The sequence below is a fragment of the Tachysurus fulvidraco genome, chromosome 6, assembly GCF_022655615.1.
Source record: "Tachysurus fulvidraco isolate hzauxx_2018 chromosome 6, HZAU_PFXX_2.0, whole genome shotgun sequence".
Taxonomy (NCBI): Eukaryota; Metazoa; Chordata; class Actinopteri; order Siluriformes; family Bagridae; genus Tachysurus; species Tachysurus fulvidraco.
In genome coordinates this window covers 2,025,641-2,046,903 of record NC_062523.1, presented here as the reverse complement: position 1 = coordinate 2,046,903, position 21,263 = coordinate 2,025,641, and the positions used below count along the sequence as shown (strand labels likewise).

Below are 21,263 nucleotides of genomic sequence, written 5' to 3'. Positions count from 1 at the left end.
ATTACGGTATTCTATAGGTCAGGGTCAGGGGAGCCTACGCTGCATAGTCCAATGTGTGTGTGTGTGTGTGTGTGTGTGTGTGTCACAGAGAGAGCCAGTACGCAAACATGGGCTCTTTAACTGTTTTTGATGATGTATGATGCAATAAGCTATAGCTGAACTTCTATGACATATAATCCTTGAGGGCATTGAAGATTAAATATTCTCCAAACTTCAACACACTAAATTTAGTTCAATTTAACCTGAAATATTTTCATTGATCTTTCTGAGACCTCTCTTACATGTTTCTGGCGGTCTAAGGAACCGAGCCTGATAACAGGAGTGTCGAGTTCCTTACATCCTTTAAACCCAGATGAGGATGAGGTTCACTTTTGGAAAAAAAAAAAAAGTGACGTGACATACGGCTAAGTACGGTGACCCACACTCAGAATTTGTTCTCTGCATTTAACCCATCCAAAGTGCACACACACACACATTTATGCTGTGGCGCCCGGGGAGCAGTTGGGGGGGTTCGGTGCCTTGCTAAAGGGCACCTCAGTCGTGGCCGGCCCGGAGACTCAAACCCACGACCTTTGGGTTACGAATCAGACTATCTAACCATTAGGCCACGACTTCCTCTCGAGGTTTCTTCCGCTTCCATCTAAGGGAGTTTTTCCTCCCCACAGTCACCTCTAAATATAAGTCTAATATTAATCTGGAACGTTTGCTTTATATTAATCTTTTATGAATTACAATTACATGTTTCTTATCTTCTGTAAAGCTGCTTTGAGACAATTTCCATTATTAAAAGTGTTCTACAAATAAATTTGAGTTGAATTTAATTGAAAAGAATGCAAAACTCTACAAAAAACGTCCTTATCCGTCTTTGCTTGGTGTCTAAATCTAATTGGGTCAGAAAAGGTCAGTATCAGTTCTCAGAGTTTGAAGGCCATCGTGTCATGAGGGGACATTAAAAAAAGACATAAGGACAGGAAAAAGTGGGTCAACAAACACACAAGCATATAGTGATAGACGTCTGTGGAAATCTGAAACCGAGAACGCACAAACGTTTTTTTTTCTGAATGAAACAATACGTAAAAGGCAACAATCTTCGCATCTCGATTATAAAAGCAGAATTTTGGCAAAACACAACAAAGAAACAGAAATTATATTATAATCTTTTTAGACTCTTTGACACACTGCATCTCTGAGATGTCTTCTTTTAAACAAAAAAATCAAGGAATTTAACATTCAGCGACAAAACATTTATTTTATCGTTTATTTCACTCATTTTGGCTGATTAACTGAAACTTAGCAACACTGATGATGACTTTTGTTGATGCCCATTTAAGTCTTAAATAAAAAAAAGTCAAAAATCCCTGAAAAAAAAAAGAAAGCCTTTTTGAAGCTCACAAACGTACAATCTACACGTCCTACAGTGGGAATGAGAAAACGTTAATGTTTTATTTTTTGTGAAACTTTACTTGTGGATTGATGTCTATTTTTAAAAAAGATATTACAAATTAAATAACCTTAATTTTTTTGTAACTCCTGGATTCCTGTTGGAATTTATACTGAAAATCTAAATACAATATGTTTGAATATTACTGTGGTATTTTTTACTTATTTAAAAACAATATTTTATATATATATATATATATATATATACACACTTTTTTTTTGTAAAACATTCTCTCTGAAGATGAAGTGAAATTTCAGTTCCAGCATGCTTCAAATACATAAAATATTCTAAAACTTTATTCCTGCTTTTATTACTATACTATAAAATATCTAAAACGATATTAACTATAAAATAATGTGTTGTACATTAGGTGTAAGGAATCGTTATTTGTTTCCCTTACACCTTCACGTCTAAGAAAGATTTACAAAGACTCCTCCGATCTCTGTTACAATCGCAAGAAACACAAAGGAACGTTCCTTCACTGCTTCTAGTATCGTGACAAAATCTTTTCTTTTTGGACTAAAGTACATCATTTTTACAAAGGCTCCTTAAGTTAATTCGGTTTCTCGTTGGAATTGTATCTGCTGTATAATGGGATCGAGACTGTGTTTGACTTCTACACAAGGCAACTGTTTTTAAATTTGGTTTACCTGGCAAAGAAATGTATATTGTTATCGTGGTCTTCTCCTCAGGTACCTTCTGTTAAAATGTGGTTGTCTCGAATGTCCATATTACTTCCACTTGAGAAGCTCACTTATGACATACACCAAAGGTCTAATGACTTTTGGCAGATATGGACACCTCTCTGGTGCCACATTAACAACCTCACTCGATCCTCTGTGTTACAGTGTACGTTTTGTTATTTGCCTGAATGTGCTATCTTTTTCACCTGATCGCCCATTTTTAATTGTTTTTTATTGTATACTTGTATGTTTATGTACATCTGAGTAACCGACCAAAAATTAAAAAAAATAAAATAAAAAAAGACCTAAATTTCTTGCCTTAAATAACAATAAGAAAGCATCTGGCAACCGAAATGAGTAAATCAGCTCTAACGCACTCATGACAAGTTCTTTTGTAATTCAGCACCCCCGAGTCATCCATCTGACATATCAAACACAACAGTGACCATCTCTTTTTCTTTGTTCTTCTTCTTTTTTTTATATTTTCCCTCTGATGGGAATGTGATTACAGTATGTATGTTATTAACATGACCTCCGAGATGGTGATTGCTAAGGGTTAATTATATATCTCCCAGCATGCAGTTCAGTTCTCAAGCCTTATGTAAACCTCTTCTACCCAATACCGGGGGCAAGGAGGAGATTAAGCTTCAAAATATGTAAATTTGGGCCTTCCATTCGATTCTATAGGCTTAGACCTTTTGATAGGTGGGAAAAAAATCGCCAGTACACCGAGCCGATGTCGCGCTGATAGCTGTTGGAACAAAACAAATTTTAAATCTTATTTAAATCCCCTGGACCTTTAAATTCACCAACTCAACTTTCCAAAGGAGGGGAGAACAGTGGCTTAGTGGTTAGTGCCTCACACCTCCAGTGTTGGGGGTTCGATTCCCGCCTCCGCCTTGTGTGTGTGGAGTTTGCATGTTCTCCCCGTGCCTCGGGGGTTTCCTCCGGGTACTCCGGTTTCCTCCCCCGGTCCAAAGACATGCATGGTAGGTTGATTGGCATCTCTGGAAAATTGTCCGTAGTGTGCGAGTGAATGAGAGTGTGTGTGTGTGTGTGCCCTGTGATGGGTTGGCACTCCGTCCAGGGTGTATCCTGCCTCGATGCCCGATGACGCCTGAGATAGGCACAGGCTCCCCGTGACCCGAGAAGTTCGGATAAGCGATAGATGAGTGAGTGAGTGAACTTTCCAAGGATTTTCTTGCGTCATTTCCCTTTTTAAACCCTGAAACCGCGCAATACGGAAAACAGTTGGATTTAAAAAACACGAAATAAGGTGGGTTTTCAAGACAAAAACATTGTGCTAAAAGTTTGTACACCCACAGATCATCTGAATGACACAGGAATACCAGCTGTATCAGCTGTAAGGTATGTAACCATGTGGTTATTGTGGATTATTTGTGTTTATGTGGTCCATATTATCGCTGTTTCCAATCCCAGAAGAGCTGACATTTAGATCTAGTGCAGCTAGAGAAAACTTTGGAATGGCACAAAGTCATGTGTCTCTGTACTGTATGTAGTACAAACTCGGATATGTTGTAGATCCTGTTGTAGTTTGTTGCTTTTACTTTTCTAAGTAAACTGCTTAGAAAAGTTCTTGTTCTCACGGTACTGGGACTCAAACTGGCCTTTTTGCCATAGACACCCATTATAAATGTAGAGGTTTATAACTCGAGGAATATATCTACACCAAACTCGGCCAGCTCCTTTAAGGTGGTACTCTGGACAAAGTTTTAAATCGGTGGACCGAATGGCCTTTCGGTTTTCCCGCAGCCCCGCCTCCAATATATAAAAACAAAAAACTTTATTTATACAGCAATTTTAATAACACAATAAATTAGGCCAAAACCAAAACTGCAGACAATTTCACTCAAATCAGGTACAATAATAATAATAATAATAATAATAATAATAATAATAATAATAATAATAATATGAAGAAAGTAATAAAAGGCTCATAGTGGATGGCATATATTTAGTTTTAAAAAATAACCACAAAGAAGCCTTTATTTGGTCACATCTACGTTACAGCACAGTGAAATTATTTCTTCACATATCCCAACTTTGGAGGTTGGGGTCAGAGCACAGGGTCAGTCATGATACAGCACCACTGGAGCAGAGAGGGTTAAGGGCCTTCCTCAAGGGCCCAACAGTGGCAGCTTGACAGTGCTGGGGCTTGAAGCCCGACGCTCCAATCAACAACCCAGAGCCTTACCTGAGCCACCACTGACCTCTAATGACTGCAGCTGCTGAAGGTAAGACCTTAAAATTAAAAAAAAATAATTAATTAATTCCAGCCAAAAAATGCGACAGTCCATAATCTAAAATTTGGATTATTTCATCATCAGTGGCTCTAGATCCATAAAAACCAGGTCTAAAACAAACAACATGTAAGATATGACGCACACCCGAGTGTTTCTGATTAGTTTTCTGATCATTTTGTCATCAGTTCTTGCTTTTGTGTCACTCGTTAGCTCATCTTCATGTTTTCTTCATTAACGTTCATGTTCACGGTCTCTGTTTGGTTTGTTTTCATTGTGTTCATCTGTTTTCTCCTCACAACGCTTATAGCAGTGCTCCAAGCTGAAACTGAAATGGGATATTGATTATATGCCATGAATCAATACAAAACAGCAGATAATAGCAAAATGTTGGGAAAAAGCCTGATAAATAAACTTCTCCAGAACTTTGTCCTGCACTTGTTTTGACTGATTTAAAAATGTGTTCGATAAAGAAGTATTTCTGTACAGTATATTGCCAATACTAAGGACAATATATTCATAGAAATTTTCCACACAAATGTTTAAAGTTAATGTTAATATCAAACCCATTTCTGTTCGCTGAAATGCTTCAAGTGTTTGTTCATAAGCAGCTCCAATTTTAAGGTGTTTATCTTCAACCACTAAACTTCAATTTTTTTTTCCAAAGAGGGAAAAAGACATGTCTGACAATGAAACCCAATATAGTCCTGACTAATTTATTCTTATCAGATTTGCAACTTGAAATAAAATAACTGATTCATCGGGCCTTTTTACACCCGATCACTTCGTGTGTTGTCTCTCATCCGATAGCTATCTGATTTGTTAAAACTGTTCCATTTACATTAGGACACAAATGCGTCTCGGCGAATCGGATATCGATCCGATCTTTCTACTCCCGCCCAAAATGCTGATATATTTTACCTCATTTCTGGGGTAATTGAAATGGAACACGCTTTGGTGTATGCAGTTGCTACAAAAAACAGCGTTTACTGTTTGCTGCGTTTTTGCTGGAGGCAGCAGCGCGTTTTAAGCCCCGACGAGACGCCTGGGTGAAGGATCACCTGCGAGTGACGTAGTTCCGTTTGGGAGGAGTATAGAGCTGACGTATGTGGCTCGAACAACCACATTCATTTACACCTGTCCAGTTTCATCTGAAACGCGTCCCAGACCACCTCCTGAAGGGGTTTGTACTATCGGATTTATATCCGTATCCAAAACGTCTCGGAGGGCATTTAGACCTGGTCTTTTTACCGTCGGATAGATATCGGGTCACAGAAAACGCAGGAAGTAACCAGGTGTAAAAAGCCCCATTTACTGTATACTGATTAAAATTGACTAAGTTGATTTCCATTTCACTGGCAGAATGAAACACCAGTGTACTGGTAAAAAGGGTAAACAAGCTTCAAAAAAGTTGTCAAAATTTGTTTTTGCTAAAGTGTAAATTGTATTTAGTCCTCAAACTTCCATAGCAACTCCTCAAAAAAAATTCTCACCAATCTTTAATAAGGACTTTCTCTTAGTCATGGTCTTGGATTATCTAGAGTCTTGCTCGACACCCTTGATGAAAGCCAGTCCATCACTTGGCTTGACTTGAACACTCCTTTACACGACGGAATAAACAAAACTAAAACTGGAAAACATGGAGAAGACCATCGCAAACACACGTGATGGTGAACACAGCTCTACATATAAACATAAGTTATACCCAAAACAAACTTTGGTGGAGAATATTAGTATAGAACAACAACAGCAGCATAGAATTATTAAATATCAAGCTCATTTTCAACACTCTTGTATAGCTGGATAACGAAGTCCCCCGTGTCTTTCCTACAAGTCAATCCCACTACCAAATTGTTAATGTGATAAACAGGATGTTTTGATAAGCTTTCTGTAAGAGCATTAATAAAATGCATGCTGGTAAAAAATAATGCATGCTTATGAACTTTACAGGACCTGTGTGTTGGCTTGACGATTCCAGAAACTTCTCTCTTTTATTCCAGCTACACATCTTGCAAAAGGACTGACATGATAGAAGACACATTTGTTTGTGAAATGACTTGACCGACTATTGACAGACTTGACCATGTTGATTGTGAGATTTATGACAGACAATCATAATGTCACAACCTGGAACTGAAACGGTTGTTGAAATTTTAACATTTTAAAAACAAAAATATTGTTGGTTGGTTTATTCATCCAGCTAAGTCAAAAAGCCACACAGTCTCGGGCAGAGGTATTCAATTGAAATTGAAAGAGGTCCAGTAAGAGAAAATTTCGTCAAGCGAAGGTCCGGAAGATCGTAATGTCTAACTAGATAGTGTGATATATATTTAAGTAGCCTAGTAGTATCAACATCTGATAGCAATCAATACCTGACTGTCAAATCAAATAAATTCAGTACAATTCAAAAACGTTGACAATATTTATTGTCACGTAACATAGAACTGAACACATGTATGACAGTAGATATTTATAACGTTCTCACATTAAATAAATAAAAGTAGGGCTACATTTCAAAATAAGAGAAAATAAATAAAATGTGAAAACTGTGTATGTTTAAATAAAGTGCTTAACTTTCCCTTTTATATCTCAGTGAGAGAACTGAGCTCTAGCTTGGCTTAGGGTTAAACCTGGGCTTGGGTTAGTTTTAAACCTGGGCTTGGGTTAGGGTTAAACCTGGGCTTGGGTTAGGGTTAAACCTGGGGCTTGGGTTAGGGTTAAACCTGGGCTTGGGTTAGGGTTAAACCTGGGCTTGGGTTAGGGTTAAACCTGGGCTTGGGTTAGGGTTAAAACTTGGGCTTGGGTTAGGGTTAAAACTTGGGCTTGGGTTGGGGTTAAACCTGGGCTTGGGTTGGGGTTAAAACTTGGGCTTGGTTTAAACCTGGGCTTGGGTTAGGGTTAAACCTGGGCTTGGGTTAGGGTTAAAACTTGGGCTTGGGTTGGGGTTAAACCTGGGCTTGGGTTGGGGTTAAAACTTGGGCTTGGTTTAAACCTGGGCTTGGGTTAGGGTTAAACCTGGGCTTGGGTTAGGGTTAAAACTTGGGCTTGGGTTAGGGTTAAAACTTGGGCTTGGGTTGGGGTTAAACCTGGGCTTGGGTTGGGGTTAAAACTTGGGCTTGGTTTAAACCTGGGCTTGGGTTAGGGTTAAACCTGGGCTTGGGTTAGGGTTAAACCTGGCCTTGAATGGAGTTCTCATACACATGTGGAGGTGCTCATTAGTGACCCTGGAACCATATTTAGTTTTATGTTCAGTGTAGAGAAAGCTGCCCCGCAGTTGTATGTAGAGCCAAACATGGTCAGGATGTATAGGGCTACTGTCCTCAGACCTGGGAAAGCTGTCTCAGGGACGCTGTCTTCAGATTTGAGTGGATATGTTTGTTCAAAACCTTTATGTTTTGTCTCATAATGGCGTTTCACAATGGCGTGTGAAACGGTTTCTAAACATATGAGACACACTGGTTTAGTGTGAAGTGGGAAGTGTGAACAGAAATGAGTCTGTCCATTCTGGATGAAATGTGTTCGCTGTCCACTTTTCTTTTTTTTGGAGAGCGGCATTTCTTCTTTATTCTCCCTTTCTCCGTCTCACTCGTCCGTTTCCCTCCCTTTCTCCGTCTCACTCGTCCGTTTCCCTCCCTTTCTCCGTCTCACTCGTCCGTTTCCCTCCCTTTCTCCGCCTCACTCGTCCGTTTCCCTCCCTTTCTCCGCCTCACTCGTCCGTTTCCCTCCCTTTCTCCGTCTCACTCGTCCGTTTCCCTCCCTTTCTCCGTCTCACTCGTCTGTTTCCCTCCCTTTGTTTTCTACATGTATCGCTATCTTTCTTTCATGTGTAACTTTAATTCCCTCCCATCTGTCTTGCACTGTTGAGTCGCAGTGTTTACTTCATGAATGCACAGATTTGATTGGCTGAGTGGTATCACGTGGGATGGCTTAACTCGTATGCAATTGGTCTGTGCGTTTCCTCTACCCTCACCGTAAAGTTTGCAAAAGCTGCGCCTAGTAAAATAGAAGGGTCCCGTCAAGTTTTACGGCATAACCGTTTGGACAGCTTCTGGGTCCGGACCCGGACCGCGGTCCACCTGTTATTGACCTCTGGTCTAGGGCATGGTTCTTTAAACTTTGCACATATAGGTCTGTATTCATGAATATTCTAAGAATTATCTGAGAGAGCTCTTAATTTAGCTTTAACATTTCTGCCTAGGACTCTTATCTTAAGACTGATCCAGGACCAGAGCAACTCTGAACAAGGAAAATACAACAACCTTTAGAGAGGAGACATTTTTAACAACACTAAGATTGGTGTAATAAAAGCCTTAACAATGATAAGCCTTCACAATGTCTCTGTTAAGATATTTGAGTCTATGTCATGTAGGATTACGATCATATTAGAGATGCACGAAAAGCTGTATGTTGTAAATGCAATGTAATGTATATGTTAACATCTCAGACACAGCGCAGGAATGTCAGAGACAAATTATAACATTTCCCTTGCTAAGGCAATTCGGCTCTGTTTAGGAGATGTTAGCATATCTCTAAATGCCCTGAATACGGGCTCTGAATCCTTATATGTTTGCCCAATCTTCTTGGGGGAACTGCTCAGACTTTACCAGGATGGATGGAGACTGTAGGTGAGCATCAATTATATGGAGATATTAAATGAAATGGAGAAATTCAACCACAGAGGGATTTAAATATCTGGCTCTATCCATCTTACTGCTACCACCAACATGCTTCCCATATGCATAGACATCTCAGGGTGATTAGAAGTGTTGAGTTTCAAGCCAAATATAGCCTTTTATACCAAGGCCAAAAAGTCTCAGACCAGAGGCCCTTATCACAGACCAGAGGCCCTTCTCATCACTAGTCCATATAAATCTCAGCATTGTGCAGTGTCCAGTCTACGGTTGCCCTGTTAACAGCTTCTTCAGTTTGAACTGTGTATCCCTTTAGATCATTTAGAGATAGATTTGGTTGCCAAGTCAAAAGGAAAAGTTCAAGTGGATGATTTTCATTTTCAGTAGAGAGAGCAGTATGAGTACTTTGAGTAATTCTGCTCCTCAAAAAAGAAAAGGTATTGAAATTCATTCATTCTCTACCGCTTATCCGAACTTCTCGGGTCACGGGGAGCCTGTGCCTATCTCAGGCGTCATCGGGCATCGAGGCAGGATACACCCTGGACGGAGTGCCAACCCATCACAGGGCACACACACACTCTCATTCACTCACTCACACACACACAGGACAATATTCCAGAGATGCCAATTAACCTACCATGCATGTCTTTGGACCGGGGGAGGAAACCGGAGTACCCGGAGGAAACACCCGAGGCACGGGGAGAACATGCAAACTCCACACACACAAGGCGGAGGTGGGAATCGAACCCCCAACCCTGGAGGTGTGAGGCGAACGTGCTAACCACTGAGCCACCGTGCCCCCCCCCCAAGGTATTGAAATTTCTTTATTTATTCATTTTGTAGCACTCCTATCCCACCATTTACGATAAGAGCACTCTTCGGCCAGTCACAAGTCACAGTATATATTATGAATTAAAAACAAAGAAAATTAGCAGTGTAACATAATACTTAAATGGTCATTAGTGAATAAAGCACGTGACAAAAAAGACGAATAAAACAATAAGTATTACTTTATTATTTAACAAACTACTTAGAATTCGTAATGAGTTTACTAACTTGAACCTCACTAATATCTTGTACTCAAACAGGTTATGTCATGATCAACTTAGTAAAACAAACAAAGAACACGTGGCAGGCCTGAACGATGCTCGTGAGCGTTGTGGCGATAAGCTACTTCGCCCTTTCTTCTTAATCAATAGAACAACAGGGAAAAAAAACTTACTCACAGTCACTTTGCAGTCTAAAATCCAGGGTCAAAGAAAGCATAATCCATTTAGTTTACTCGGCCTTGGTGACCCACGAGCACATGAGCACGTTTTCCCTCAGCGGCAAAAGAAAGTTCGGGAACACCACCTATAATCCGTAGCGAACGGATCTTTGTTTGCTCCAGGAAACAAAGAAAAATAACTCCACAAAAGTCACTATTGGTTTTAAAGTGTATACTAGACACTGTATCCTGTCACCTTGACGGGAGTGAAAAGCGAACAGAAACTATTTATAATGAGCGACACCTCTGCGTGTCTCTCCAGCACAAAAAAAAATCAAAATGTCCGACTCTCTCTTCTCGACTTCAATCACCATTACGACAAAGACCCGCCCCATCCAATCAGACACATCAAAATTAAAAGACTCGGCCCTGAACCAATGGGCTTAAGACATCAATTAACTATGATTGAGGATAGGGTGCAACTTACAGGACCATAACAAAACGTTCATCCATCAAAATAATATATATATATATTATATATTATTTTGCGTTTATATATATATATATATATACAAACAAAATATATACATACAAAAACAATGTTGTGTTCTAAAACATAATATCCAAGCAGGCCACAATTTATTTATTTATTTATTTATTTATTTGTTTGTTTGTTTGTTTGTTTGTTTGTTTGTTTGTTTGTTGCTAGTTCAGTAAAGAAAGGGAATGGAAGGTTACTTATGTAACTGACGTTTTAGAACTGGGAGCAACTCTTGTAAAGTATAAGCTGCATCCGTTTGTGCAGGATATTTATCTATTGTAAACAATATTATTTTAGGGATTGTGTTAGTATGAAAGTCGTTTTCTACATGAGAGTAAAAATTTTAATAATCACAAGGGTTCTTGTATCTCCCCTGAACAGCACTTCGCCATGAGTGCTGTATAATCATGAATATGCATTGAAGGCTACACTTTTCAGGGTCATGTTATGCTTTTGGAGAAGCCCAGATCGGATTTACTCATCTCCATCTGGCAGAGACAGAGTTTACAGTGTCATTTCATTAGGATAAATGACATTAGTTCTGTCAGAAAGGACAAAGCTTACATGAGCTGATCACGTTTGTACGTTTCACATTTTTCATGCGACAAAATAACTATATTACTCTAAAAGCAAACGGCCTGTAGCAACACCAGGGGCTGATGTAATACACCTCAGTCAGCCTGTGGCAGGCTCAGTTATTCTGGTAACGAGTAAAATCAGCATTACATGGAGCTCCGGTTGACTAATTCAATGGTGTTGCCATTCACACTTGTAATGTACAGTATAAGTTTTAATGGTTTTATTTAAACGCTTCATCTATATGTTAAGGCTGTTACAGATCCCAATACAATAGGAGATAATCCCAAGGAAATCTTGGCCAAATGTCTCTGACAGACTAAATGATACCACATTCTCCATATTATATTATACAATCCTATAAGATCATCTATCAATATATCTGCAATTAGCAAAAATCTTTACGTCCTGTTTATGTGATCGATCAAGGTGATCTGGCTCGGATAAACAGGCCCGAGGTAACGAGGATATTTTTCTGTCCATCATCATGGTTTGTCATCACCACTACCATATTTTTTTAGCTCTCCCATGAATTTTGCGCCATTTTACGCCATCCTCTTGCTGGTGAAACTGCTATGAAATTAGATGGCGTGAAATTGGCTAGTGTTGTTGTGATCGATTGTATAGTATAGACCCTGAGAGAACGACCATTCTTTCTGTCTTGGACATCAAACGACGGGTGAATTTGACTTCCTCAGGATTTGAAAGAGACGTATTATTTTGAAGTGAAAGTGACATGACATTTGTTTTCTCTGCGTTTAACCCATCCAAAGTGCACACACACACACAGCAGTGAACACACACACACACACACACACACACACACACACACACACACACACACACACACAGCAGTGAACACTCACCCGGAGCAGTGGGCAGCCATTTATGCTGTGGTGCCCGGGGAGCTGTTGGGGGGGTTCGGTGCCTTGCTCAAGGGCACCTCGGTCGTGGCCGGCCCGAGACTCAAACCTACAACCTTAGGGTTAGGGGTCAAACTCTCTAAAAATTAGGCCACGACTTAACAGATAACTACTTTGTAGAACTACGTAACAACATTGCACAAATTGTTTAACAACATTGTGCAAATGAATCATTTTGCATGTTCACAAGTGGTGTGGATGGCTAACAAGATGTACAGGGGTAAAAAAAAAAACATTTTATAAATATATATATATATATAAATATAAATATATATATATATATATATATATATATATGTGTGTGTGTGTGAGAAATGTGTGATAAACTATTGAGAACTTAAAATTACAATTACACTAGTATTTACACAAGCAATATTACATTGCTTTTGTCACATTTGCATTCATGAATGCAATTAAAACCAATTCTAGATCACGGTAAAAAAAAAGGAGGTGGCAATTTATTTTGCACCAGCAATGTCATGCTCCTTAAATGAAGCTTGAAAGCCACTTTGAGTGTTTAAAAGAAAACAAATGGACTGTTTATTTTTTGCTAATCATGCCAAGCAGGCAATGTCAAGCGGGGATCATTTTAAATTATAATAAAGGACAGGACTGACTTGAAAAACCAAAATTAAATAGTGACATGAGTAAAAGACAGAAAAACACAAGAGGGAATAAATAGCCAAGCTAACACAATACAGCTGGACATAAGCAGAAGACATGCAAATGACAAAACAGGAGTAAATCATAACATATTAAGAGTTATGTTTTCCATTTTATATTTTCTTTGGCAATCTTTAGTAAACACTTTTTTATGGTGGTCAGTGAATCCGGCGTCCTTCCTGGGAACAGTGTGTGAAACGGGAACAGACGATGGACAGGACACCGGCCCTTCTTATGCACACACTGATTCAGGAAAAGACAGACAGACAGTCCATAGCTGAAGTGACGTGACATACAGCTAAGTACGGTGACCCATCCAAAGTGCACACACACACACAGCAGTGGGCAGCCATTTATGCTGCGGTGCCTGGGGAGCAGTTGGGGGGTTCGTTGACTTGCTCAAGGGCACCTCAGTCGTGGCCAGCCCGAGACTCGAACCCACAGCCTTAGGATTACGAGTCAGACTCTCTAACCATTAGGCCACGACTTGCCAACGCATACGTACTTGTTTATACATACTTGTTTATACATCTAAACAACTGAGTATAAAGGGCCCTGCACAGGGGCCCAGCAGTGGCAGCTTGGCAGATCTGGGATTCAAACTCACAATCTTCCAATCAGTAGTCCAGCACCTTAACCACTAAGCTACCACACAAAAGTATTTTACTGTGCTTTAATGTATATGTGGTGATAATAAAGGCTTCTTTGACCCAAATTCATGAATTAATGGTGGATTATTATTTCCACTACATAAGAATATGATCAAATCCTAGATCTCTTGGCTTTGCTCAAAATAGAGAACCATGGTTCTAGAGCACATTTTTCCAGATTTTGGAGAACTGCTTGTCAGAGATGGCGGACTCGAGTCATATGACTTGACTCGAGTCAGACTTAAGCCCTCCACTTCAAATTTGAGACTTGAGACATGCTTGACAAATATTAAAAAAAGACTCGACTTTATTTGACTTGACATTCATGACTTGAGTTACATAGCTCAGATATCGGGGACTCGACTTGACTCGAGTCAGACTTAAGTCACAAGACTGGACTTGACTTTCGAGTCAGACTTTACTCCCACCTCTGCTGCTTCTTCAGATTAGACAGGTCAGAACAAGCAAAACAATAAAACGAGGCTTCTCCAGATTCTGGGTTGCTAACTTTGTGTTCACTCATCTATGTTGATCAGATCTTCGGGATTGGTCTTGGTTCATGCTCACCAAATGTTCAGGGGAGTTTTTAGCATTCAGTACATATCATGATTATGTAGTTTTCTGGCTTTATTGCCTCTTTTCCACCGGAAGGAACCGGGTGCTGGTTCAGAGCTAGCGCTAGTGCTGGTTCAAAGTTGGTTCCACTGGTGAACCTTCTAAGAACCGGTTTGCCTTTCCACCGGCTAGAGAGCATCACAGTGCCGAGTGTGACGTCACTGTATACGTGTCACGTGTCCCAGCGACGTTAGCGCAGCAGCGACAAACACAAACACAACAACAATGGCGGATGTTGCTTTACTGTTAATGCTCATGGCTTTGTGAACCTACATCGGCATCCAAACGCGGTGAATAAAACGTGTACGTGCGGCTCCGTGTAATCTGTATAAACGGAGGTTGTGATCGATAAAGTACATAACGTTATTTTATCGTTAACACAGAAAAACATTTAGCCTTAGCATGTAGCTACCTACTATCATGTGTGCTGATAATGTATCATATCGCGGTAAAGTAAAAGTGTATTAAACATTAGTATACTTAAGGTACATTATCAAACGCGCTAACAGTAGCCCCGCCCACAGCCCCGCCCACAGCTCCTGACACAAGCGGTTCTTAAGTCTAGACCAGCAACGTTTTGGTGCTACTTAAGAACCACTTTTCCTGGTTCGGAGCCGGTGCTTTGGCGGTCGAAACAGAAAGAACTGGTTCTAAATTAGGCTCCGAACCAGCACTCAAACTGCCTCGGTGGAAAAGGGGCATAAGTGACATTTGACATTGCATTGAACAAAACTGCTACTGTATTCCAAAGGTTTTCCCTATGAGTTCACTCTGTGCCCCATGTCTTTCCTTTAGTTCACCCACGACAAAGCAAACTGTCTGGTTACAAGACAAATCGCTCCACTACCGAGTAGCCGTCTGCCTTCTAGGAATCACACAGGGCTTCCAATGACACAAATGTATTTTAGACAGAGAAAATGCAAAGATTATATGAACCTGAGCTTCACTTGTATAGGCTTTTCAACTGGGTATGAGGGATAAATTCCTCTTAATTTAATAATGACAGAAAAACAGAATGTAATGTAGCATGGACTACTGGAACATGTCATTTTGGCTGCTATTTCAGATCATTTCGCACTGCGAAATCAGAACACAGTGTCCGGCACGACGTGCCACACGCTTGCATGCGAATGAACTCGGATATGAACCAAAAATCAAATACACAAATAATCTCTTAGTAAGCAGTACACATTGTGAATCAATTTTAAAGGAACGATCAATTTGAGTTTCCAGCGTGACGAATGAGTTAGTTTATAAAAAGCTAACACAACATTATGCGACGTTTGTTTGCAGACATATTTGACGATTATTAAAATCCAATAGTATCGACACACCGAGTGATGATCCCGTTTCTCTGAAAGCACAAACTCAGTTCAGGATAAAGTATCACGCAGTTACAGGGTAAGAGCTTTGGATAAAGTTTATGTCAAACATTTGGACAGAGAAAAAAAGTGATTTCAGTATTTTTGAGTGTGGTCTGGTCTTGATATGATGATTGCCTGTGATTTGATCTTCATGCAACGGTATCTAAGGTTCATGTATCATGTTGGGAAAATGTTATTTAAGGAAAAAATATCCAGAGCCAGTTTTGTGGGTCAAGACACCTTGTTGTTTAGCAGATTAGGGAAATGTGGTAGCCTAGTCGCGACTGCTGGACCGCTTAGCAAGGACCATGACCCTCAATTGCTCAGGTACGTAATAATGTAAGTTGCTCTGGATAAAGGTGTCTGCCAAATGCCTTAGGTCAGTGGAGCGTGGACAGACTAGTGACGTGACATACAGGCTAAGTACGGTGACCCATACTCAGAATTTGTTCTCCGCATTTAACCCATCCAAAGTGCACACACACACACACACACACACACACACATACACACACACAGCAGGACTGACTGACTTGAAAAAACCAAAATTAAATAGTGACATGAGTAAAAGACAGAAAGACACAAGAGGGAATAAATAGCCAAGCTAACACAATACAGCTGGACATAAGCAGAAGACATGCAAATGACAAAACAGGAGTAAATCATAACATATTAAGAGTTATGTTTTCCATTTTATATTTTCTTTGGCAATCTTTAGTAAACACTTTTTTATGGTGGTCAATGAATCCGGCGTCCTTCCTGGGAACAGTGTGTGAAACGGGAACAGACCTTGGACGGGACACCGGCCCTTCTTATGCACACACTGATTCAGGTAAAGACAGACAGACAGTCCATAGCTGAAGTGACGTGACGTGACGTGACGTGACGTGACATACGGCTAAGTACGGTGACCCATACTCAGAATTTGTTCTCTGCATTTAACCCATCCAAAGTGCACACACACACACATACAGCAGTGAACACATACACACACCGTGAACACACACCCGGAGCAGTGAGCAGCCATTTATGCTGCGGCGCCCGGGGAGCAGTTGGGGGGGTTCGGTGCCTTGCTCAAGGGCACCTCAGTCGTGGCCGGCCCGAGACTCGAACCCACAACCTTAGGGTTAGGAGTCAAACTCTCTAAACATTAGGCCACGACTTCCCAAAAAAGAATCTCAGTCAGAATGCACTGCTCAAGGAACCTTCAGACAGCTGAAATAAATTCTTCCAGCCATGAGAATCCCTAAGCAGTAAAATGAATAGGAATAAACAGAGGGTAGACTTTGATGAGATAATTAAAAGTGTTGTCTTTCACCGCAGATGTCTTCAGGACATAAAAAAGGAAGCACTCCGGCTGATTAGCTTACATCACTGAAATATTCAGCAGGTGATTGTGTGCAAAATAAATCCCTTTTTCATCCCAAACCAAAGGCAGCTTATGCAATCATATTGTGTGCACTAGAAATATATCTAAAATACATCGATAAAGAAAATGAAAAGCATTTTGAGAATGTTGACATTTACTAGGTTTATATTTTAGGAGGTTATGGTTTTGCCTATTAATACCATCAATACTCCAACTTTTTGACTCTATTTCAAGGCAAGAATGAATAGACAGGCCAGATACTGTACGATCCTCGTGATTTAGATCCTCGTCTCGCAAAGTAATGAGAGAAAATCCACATTTTAATAAAGATGGCGTAATCCATTTCTTCCTCATGAAAATATACAGTATTTCTTTAAATAGTACATTTCGTTACTACCTCCATACTTGGTATCATCTCAACTAGTAAAAACGTGTTGGTTTTTTGTTCCATGGATTATTTTATAGTCTCAGTAAAATCAGAATCAGACGAATGAGTATAAATGATACAATATAGACAGAATGAGTATAAAATATGAATATGGAATATTTTGATTCCTGCCTCCACCTTGTGTGTGTGGAGTTTGCATGTTCTCCCCGTGCCTCGGGGGTTTCCTCCGGGTACTCCGGTTTCCTCCCCCGGTCCAGAGACATGCATGGTAGGTTGATTGGCATCTCTGGAAAATTGTCCGTAGTGTGTGTGTGTGTGTGTGTGTGTGTGTGAATGAGAGTGTGTGTGCCTTGTGATGGGTTGGCACTCCGTCCAGGGTGTATCCTGCCTCGATGCCCGATGACGCCTGAGATAGGCACAGGCTCCCCGTGACCCGAGAAGTTCAGATAAAGCAAGCGGTAGAAAATGAACGAATGAATGAATGAATATAGAAAACGAACGATCAGTAATGTACATAAAGTGTGGGAGTGTAAATAACCATATTGTGCAATATCATGCTTTTTGTGCAATATACAGTACAGCAGCAGTAGTGTGTAATATTTTTAAAAAAATATTAAAAAAAACAAAAACTTTGACACTTTTTCATTGTAACTTTGAACAAATGTTTTAAACTCATGGTATCTTAAGTATGTAACCTAGTGAACCAACATTAATGTATTCAGTGTTAGAGATTTAAGCACTTATGTACGTCGCTCTGGATAAGTGCGTCTGTCACATGCTGTAAATGTAATATACAGATGATGTGATGACTGACAGTCCTGATAACATTTACGGCATTTAGCAGACACCCTTATCCACAACTGAGCAACTGAGGGTTAAGGGTAGCTTGTGGCAGCTTGGTGGACCTGGGGTTCGAACCCATGACCTTCCGATCAGTATCCCAACACCTTAACCACTGAGCTACCACATCCCCAATAATAATGCAGTAGCTGAATACATTGGGATACATTTTGAAAAGTTATTGTGAACAGTTATGAACTATCCTGACCTCAGTAATAGATGCTATTCAGGGAGTTATGCACTTTGGGTGAAACAGAAGTGCGGTTCGGTTACGTCACATTCGCAGTTTACAGCATAGGCACATTTTCTTGTGTGATATTTGCTCATTCCTGCATCTCTGTCCGATGCTCTGTTGAAAGATAAGGATTTCTGTCAACATGAGCCACGGCACAAATTGTGGGCGTGTCCAGCTATGCGACAAAGTTGAGTAAAGTTTTACTTCAAGCAAATATACACAATTTGTGACCAGTGGGGGTGATAATGCCGTACGGCAACTCAGGCGAAGTGAACACGCACAATAAAAAGACACAAATACAAACTTCGTTACGGACGTAAGAGCCGCACGAAACCCGGGCAAAGAGCCTCATGCGGCTCGGGAGCCATGGGTTGGCCAGGCCTGCTGTATGGGTTGCTGCGTCAAGCCCAGTGCTGCCAAGCTGACACTGTTGGGCCCTTGAGCAAGGCCCCTAACTCTCTCTGCACCACGGTTGCTGTATCATGGCTGACCCAAACCTCCAAAGCTGGGATATGAAGGCTTCTCTTCTCTTAGACCAACTTTTTTCAACAGAGAGACGTACGTATGATCATCGAGAATTTTGGACCTCGACACGTACACTTTTAAATCTGAAATGTTTCTTGAACTAAATTTAATCTGTTAATCTGAATGAAAACTGTTTTACTGAATAAAAGGTGGATTTTAATTAACCTTGTGAAATTACAGGCATAAAATACAGAGAAAAGGTCCATGACTCATGAATCATATCTCAGAAGAAGTTATGAATAATTTCCATAAGATATTGTCCTTTTAATCTGATAAATCCACGTCTGAGTCATAAATTTCCCTTGAAGATGTACATTGTATTGTTGATTTTTTTTGCATATTTAATTTTTTATATTCGACAGCATCTAGGTTTCTGGTTTGATGTATTGAGACAGGCTTTCATGAAAATGACTCGATACCAGATCGACATTATGAGATATGTCCTGTGTGTAAGGTAGAATGATGTGGCTTGGCTGTGGCGCAAAAATAGAGCTAATGTGATTAGATTTGTGTGCTATTCAAAGAAACTGCTAATTACACTCCTCAACATGAGTTCATTCATTCATTTCCTACCGCTTATCCGAACTTCTCGGGTCACGGGGAGCCTGTGCCTATCACAGGCGTCATCGGGCATCGAGGCAGGATACACCCTGGACGGAGTGCCAACCCATCACAGGGCACACATAAACTCTCATTCACTCACACACACACTCACACACTACGGACAATTTTCCAGAGATGCCAATCAACCTACCATGCATGTCTTTGGACCGGGGGAGGAAACCGGAGAACCGGGAGGAAACCCCATGCAAACTCCACACACACATAAGGCGGAGGTGAGAATCGAACCCCCAACCCCCCAATAAGCCACCGTGCCCCTAACATGAGTTCATATTTAGAACAATGTTCATGTGCATGTCATTTATTGTTAATTAACATGTTTCAGTAGTTTGCTGTACTTCTGACGAGAGTTTAGGATTTTCTGGCAGAAATTTGGTGTACAGTTGATGTTTTTTGAATGTTGTGGGTTGTATTTCTCTAGATCAAGCAATGGTCAATAATATTGCACTTTTTTCATATTTCTTATATTTCGACAATGGAAATAGCAGAACAAATACATACTGTATTTCTTACTCCATGTCCGAGTCCACAGTATGGAGTTCAACATGGAGTTGCTGCTCTTGTTCAGACACTATTATTTAAACCAGGCCTGGCCAACCCACGGCTCCCGAGCCATATGAGGCTCTTTGCCCGGTTTCGCGCGGCTCTTACGTTCGTACCGAAGTTTGTATTTGTGTCTTTTTATTGTGCGTGTTCACTTCGCTTGAGTTCAATACGGTATTTTTGTCAAACGCGCACGTGAGTGGGAGGAAAATACCTCAAAGTTTCCCAGTAGGAGCAAGAACATTTGTGTAAACAATTTGTGTAAGTTCGCTCTCAAAATGGCAGGAAAAAAACAAAAGTTGATGATCATGTGTGCCCATGTGTATGATGTGGCTCTTTGCGGTAACACGGTAAAAAACAGTGGCTCTCGGTCTCTGATTGGTCGGTCGGACACCCCCGATTTAATCCAATACAAAATATGTGCCATGTTGTTTTTCCCCCTTGCTTAAAATGGACATTTTAGCTCTAAATATGAAAGTATACTCATGACTGAACTCATAGTCATATCTGCACATTTACTCTGTATTGTACATCTATAAGTTATACTGTTATGGACTTATTCTGAAAATGAAACGTCCCAGTCTGCCTGTGAAAATTCGATTTTGGGAAGATATAAATCATTTTCTGAGTCTTAATAAAGATGGAATTTGATTTTATCGTGTGCAATACTTTCTGCATTATGGCTTATAAAAGAACCGAAAGAATGAAGCCGGTTTGCAGTGTGAGAGATTTTCTAACTAGATTTGATGACATTTTATCGACTTTATTTTAAAAAGAGCACAGAGACAAGACTAGGGATTTTTTTTAAAGAGATCTTAGTAACTGTGATGCGCTTGGTTCGACTCTCCACCTTGCACCATAGCTGCTGATTATGATTTGAGTGGGATTGGGATAGAATAGTGGTTAAGCTGTTGGACTACCAGTTGGAAGGTTGTGAGATTAAATTCCATGTTCACTGCCCCAACTGGGCTCCTCAGCAAGGCTTTAACCCTCAATTACTCAGTTGTGTAAAATGTAAGTTGCTTTGGAGAGCTAGTTTACTTGACTCAACATTACTGAGCTCCAGTGTTACCCGATCACCAATCACTACTTTTCCCAATGACCAAATCACTAATCACAATTGTTTCCCAATGAATTGTAAATGTTTAGTTTTAATAAACAATCACTGATCGGCATAATTCCTACCA

The 21,263-nt window shown here is 40.2% G+C and overlaps 1 long non-coding RNA gene across 1 annotated transcript; it reads right to left on the bottom strand.

Annotated features, from left to right (window-relative positions):
• Positions 1-4,247: 4,247 nt before the first annotated feature.
• On the bottom strand, positions 4,248-10,571 carry LOC113637775. The gene is made up of 3 exons (XR_007140921.1): positions 10,243-10,571; positions 4,533-4,713; positions 4,248-4,386 (listed from the first exon to the last, which is right to left on the bottom strand). It is a non-coding gene; the product is annotated as an uncharacterized LOC113637775 (long non-coding RNA).
• Positions 10,572-21,263: the final 10,692 nt, after the last annotated feature.